The 5,636-nt window shown below is 37.6% G+C and overlaps 1 protein-coding gene across 2 annotated transcripts in view; it reads left to right on the top strand.

The window, feature by feature from the left end:
- Positions 1-5,636, top strand: part of LOC108246923 (glycine receptor subunit beta) — a 148,184-nt gene that overhangs the window by 68,220 nt on the left and 74,328 nt on the right. The window lies entirely within an intron of this gene.

Genomic DNA, 5,636 nt, shown 5'->3' with positions numbered 1-5,636 from the left:
AATGGACATCAGTTCCAGACAGTGGATGCCCTTCGTGAAGCCATCTTCAACACTTGGAGCAACGTTCCCACTAGCCTCCTGGAAACACTGGCATCAAGCATGCCTAAACGATTGTTTGAAGTCATCAACAAGAATGGTAGAGCTACTCATTACTGAGTCCTTTTTTTTTGACACTTTGATTTCTGTTTTGGGGGGGTTTCGGGGTTTTTTGAGCTATGGTCTTAAACTTTTGATCAGCTGAAAAAATCTTGTTTGAGTGTAAATGCAGTTTTCAATTAATTCCCCGCTCAAACGTTTTTGTCTCTTACGCTGATTTCTTCTTTTAACATTGTGAAGCTCTACTTAGAACCTTCTTAAGATCCAATAGTGCAAAATGCAAATTCTTGCAATTTTTGGACTGGTCTTAAGATTTTGATCAGGAGTGTATACACACACACTATATATGTACACCATTGCATTGTCCACAAGACCACCAAAGCGGGTTGGTAGATAGCCATGATCACACACTAAAGCAGGAATGTTGGCTAAAGGGGATGGAATCTCTTCAGTTTCTTCTGCTGCTGGAGAAGAGGACATCTCAAAAGCAGACAGGGACACAGTCTCATCCTGGGCTGCCACATTTCCTTATGTGCTTGGAGACACACGGCACCGCACCATCCAATATCAGAAGACTGCCTGGAACTGGCTGGCTGAATGGTTGTTATTCCAGCCCCCTAAACACACACAGAAACACTACATTTACACACACAGTTACCCAGATAATATGCATACATAGAGACAAACCACATGTTAAAAAACTCTGAAATCCTTACCTGATGCCCTAATTGAATTAAAGAGGAGCATAGCTAGTACTTATTACTTACAACATTAGGCACAGGCAGGGGTTCAGCCTCTTGGACAAGCTGGGGACAGTCCAGTGATGGGGTCTCCTGTGCCTTCTTTGAGGTCTAAGACGTCCTGGTAGTTAAAGGCTTAAGCAAAGAATAAAATATAGAAATTATCTCAGTGTAATACAAAATATGTCTGATTCCTTCACATTCAGAAAGGAAAAAAAACATTTTCTATATAGTACAGCATTGAATTATAGAATCCTTACAGCGTAATGATACACCTACCCTGTGGAGATGAGCTGGGAAACAGAAGATTGAAGGAACAGCTCCAGCTCTGATCCTGGCTGTCTGACCTGTCCTGTCAAAGGTCTCTGGGCTGAAATGCTCACTGCAGAGCATGGATGACGGACCAGCAGGAAACCCTTCCCTTCTGACAGCCATTTCCCATTACTTTCTTAGCTCTTTATCTATGGGAATCCTACATAAGTTTAAAAAAAGTTGGCTAAGCTGGCTCCCCTCCCAAGGCTTTCCATCACTTTTAGAACTATGGCAGACAGAGGCCTATTTGGCACAGTATTTGTAGGTGTTCCTCACCTCAAACTCAACGTCTTCGCTGGAACGCTCTTTCATATCTCTGTCTATGTTGCTCCCTCCCTCCCTCCCTCTTTTTTTTCATGGACAATTTTAGTTGGCCTTGTATTAAAATGTATTTAAGTCTTAGCTGGCCTTCGGTACTCTTAGGTTGCCTTCCAGTATCTTTAGTTTAGCTTAGTTTTAACTTTATATTGTTGTGTGTTATTCATGATTTTATTTAATTATCTTTAGTTTAGTTATCTTAGCTTTTATCATGTTGGCCTTCTATCCTTAGCTCCCGTTGTGTGTGTTTTGACTTTGTATTTTTGTGTTCACATGTTGTAAAGCACTTTGGTATCACCTTGTTGCTGAAAAGTGAGGAGTGTAATCTGGTAACATGTTTCTGCCTGATGGTGAAGGAACTGTTAACTAAGACTTTGAGGATTTAAAAAAAAAAGTCAAAATTAAAATCTCTATGTCCCTATCCCTATCTCTTGGGAGAAATAAGCCTTGGACAGAGGGGTTCCATTGCACATACATATAAGTTCACAAGGTTAATAAATACAGAAATAATTCAATAAAATCGTTAAAAACCAGCTGCAACACATGATCCAACCTCTGAGTACCTTATTGAAGAACTAAACTCACTAATCAGGAATTAATTATATTCATAGTATCCTAAACAGCAGTAAGTTTAAAGCCTGTTTTTAATACTTAAAGAGCTTCAATCAATCAAATCAATCAAATTTTATTTGTATAGCACATTTCAGCAGCAAGGCATTTCAAGGTGCTTTACATAATTAAAAAACAAAATAAAAACAGCATGTGACAATGAATAAACAGTAAGAAAGAGACAAACATCAAAAACCCGCACTCAAACCCTAATTTAGCCATAAGCAACTCTAAACAGGTGNTAACAGGCAAAGCGGCTCAGAACCATAGATTTCCAATGCCAACCTGGTCAAGAGGCAGCACAGACGTCCACAAGCAGAAGATACAAAATCAGCCTTTTTTCAGACAGACTACTGAAAAATAAAAACTGATTTTAAAAGGATTGTGAACTATAAGAACAAAAGTAAAACAATTACAGAGATCAAGTGAACACATGACTTTTTTTTAAAGACAGAAAATAATTGAGCAGATCTTTTTCCATTTTCAGCAGTTCCTGCCCTTTGAACAGTAAAACCTCGGCCATCTTCTGACAAACAGACTCGTTTTAAGATGAGGAGTGTAATCTGGTAACATGTTTCTGCCTGATGCTGTAGGAACTGTTAACTAAGAGTTAAGTCTAAGTTAAAATATCTTTATTTAATTATCCTTGGACAGAGGGGTTCCACTGCACACACATAACATCACAAGGTTAATAAATACAGAAATAAATGAATGAAATTGTTAAAAACCAGCTACAACACATGATCCAACCTCTGAGTCCCTTATTGAAGAACTAAACTCACTAATCAGGAGTTAATTATATTCATAGTATCCTAAACAGCAGTAAGTTTAAAGCCTGTTTTTAATACTTAAAGAGATTCTTTTTCTTCCTCTGCTGAGTCTCCATCTAACTCAGTTTGCTGCCTGAAGGACATCTCATCAGAGGTCAGGGTGCACAGCTGGAAACATCTGGAGATTGTTGAGTCTTCACTTTCAGAGCGATCAGCCTGGTGATCCATCAACAGATTCTAACCTCCTGTTAAATAAAAATAAACTGATTTTAGATGGGGTTATTGCCACTGTTAATTTACTGATACCTTCTAAGTTCTATCAGCTGCATATTTAAAATGGACAAAACTTTAAATACAATAATAAATAATAAAAAAAACTTTAAAAAAAGTTTATTTCAGTTTTAAAAGTTTATAACACTATAATAAAGAGAATTGAGTAACATAGACTCCAGGGTCACCTAAATATGTTTTGGGTAAGATAAGGGATCACATTAAATAATATCTGAATACTGAGTGGATATGTATTATTATATACAATGACATAAACCTCCTAATGTTCATGTAATACACAGTAAGATGTCCCATTTAATGACCTACCTGCAGGTAGTTCTCTCCTGCCATCTTTATGTTGATTTGCAGTGTTGTGTACTGAAGTCATGACAATGATCTGTGAGTAATCATTCTCACCATTCCACATTTCCAACCTGGTCGTTATGCACGTTGTTTTGTTGGCCATGACAGTCCTGGTGATCATCAGAATCTAAATCTGAAGAGGTTTCATTTGATTCTGGAGATCCAACCATCTGTTCAGGTTCATACTGGTATTGCTGTATATCCATTACTCCCACAATGTCTTCCTGCATTTTTTCATGTTCAAAAAAGACATTGTCTTCCATTTCCACTAGTAAAAAACCGAACAATAACGGTGTTCTTGGCCAGCTGTGGCACAGCGCACGTCAGGAACCAGAACAGCAACTCCACTCAACAAATCACCCACTTAAAAAATGATTGACTGAAATGCTAAAAACAGTTTATTTAAGTTTCAGGTAAAAAAAAAAAAACAAAAAAAAAAACGGGTCCCTGCAATGTGTGGATGTCTTTGACTAAATAGCATTCATAAAATGTCAATTTGTTTAGATTTGATTTCAGTTCAGCTTTAAGCTAGCAGCAGAAAAATAAGACATTAAAAGGTCAAAGGAAACAAATCCTGGGATTCAAACTAGGGTCTCCCACTTGAAAGGCAGGAGCTCTAACCATTGCACCCTTAGAAGCTGAGCTTACAATTGTCAGAATGATGAAAAGCAGTGGGGGGGCATCACTTTTGAAAGTCATAATTTTATCGTTTTGCTCAAATAAATGATAGATTTGACTTTTGCTTGTTATATTGCCTTAAATTACAGTTTCCTCATATGAATTAATTAGGGTGACAATTTCTGGTTTTCCACAATTGGAAACCCCCCCCCCAACCCGTGCAGACCACAGCCAAATGACCTTAAAAATACTTAAATGACTAACTCAGATCATTTAATACATTTTGAGCTACAATTTGGTTTGGTTGTATTTGAACTTTTGACAGCATTGATTTATCCATCCATCCATTTTCTTCACTTGCTTTTACTTGCATGGTCATGGGGGAGCTGTGCTCCAACATTTATTGTGCAAGAGATGGGGTACACCCTGGACAGGTTGCAAGTTAATCACAAGGTCACATTTAGACAAACAAGACAGCCAACCATTCACACCTAGTGACAAATTTAGAGTATCAATTAACCTAACATGCATGTGTTTGATCTGTGGGTGGAAATCTGGAGTATCTTGAGAAAACCCATGCATGCACAGGGAGAAAATGCTAATGCTAACTTTATCATTTCATAAGACCTTGGCGTTAACAGTTGGAGTTTGTCTACTAGCAAAGTCTCTCATGAATCGCTAAACAGATTTCATTGAAACTATTAGAAAATAATTATTTGCTGTACATCTGCAACTCGAGTCAGTTCTATTTCGGATAACAACTACAGCAAATCCACATTAGCCAATATGATAATGGCTTTAACTTTAAATTTGAGGTAGTAGCTGAGAAATGATATTGCATGAGATTGCAAATAACATTATGGCTACAACTAAGTCATTTCTTAACACAAGATGATCTTAGCCTAAAACTCTGGCAAGACAGGCAGTGGGCAATATGCATTAATTCAAGGAATGCTGGGCTTTTACTGAGTATATATAGTCCACATGTCTGTGTAATTTAATTTCAGTATAAATAGAGCTGATTTGAGAAAGACTGAAAGTTTGTAACAGAACATTAGTGATCAAACAGCATCATGATGACCAAGGAACACACTAGACAGGTCTGGGATAAACCTGTTCAGAGGTTTAAAGCAGGGGTTGGTTATAAAACAATATCCCAAACTTTGAACATCTCACAAAGCTCTGGTCAAACATCTGAAAATGAAATGACTATGGCACAACTGCAAACCTATAAAGAAGTGGCCATCCACCTGAACTGATAAGTCAGGCAAGGGGAGCCTTAATCTTAGAAGCAGCCAAGAAGGTCATGGTAACTGTGGTGTCCCTGCTGTAGAAACTGTCACTAATAACCTTCAAAAACATTATTAGTCAACATATTCTCTTCTTGGGAACAGAAGTGTAAACTGAAGCAATAATTTGTAAGGAGGAAGTTAAATAATAACTTCATGAAATGTCACTATTTTTTCTGGTTAACATCTTTCACATTCAATAATGGCAGTAATGTTTTGCCCATGTCTGTGTGTGTGTGTGTGTGTGTGTG

This window comes from Kryptolebias marmoratus, linkage group LG6 (assembly GCF_001649575.2).
Source record: "Kryptolebias marmoratus isolate JLee-2015 linkage group LG6, ASM164957v2, whole genome shotgun sequence".
NCBI lineage: Eukaryota > Metazoa > Chordata > Actinopteri > Cyprinodontiformes > Rivulidae > Kryptolebias > Kryptolebias marmoratus.
Note: the sequence above shows the minus strand (reverse complement) of the source record. Positions and strands in the feature narration are given on the sequence as shown.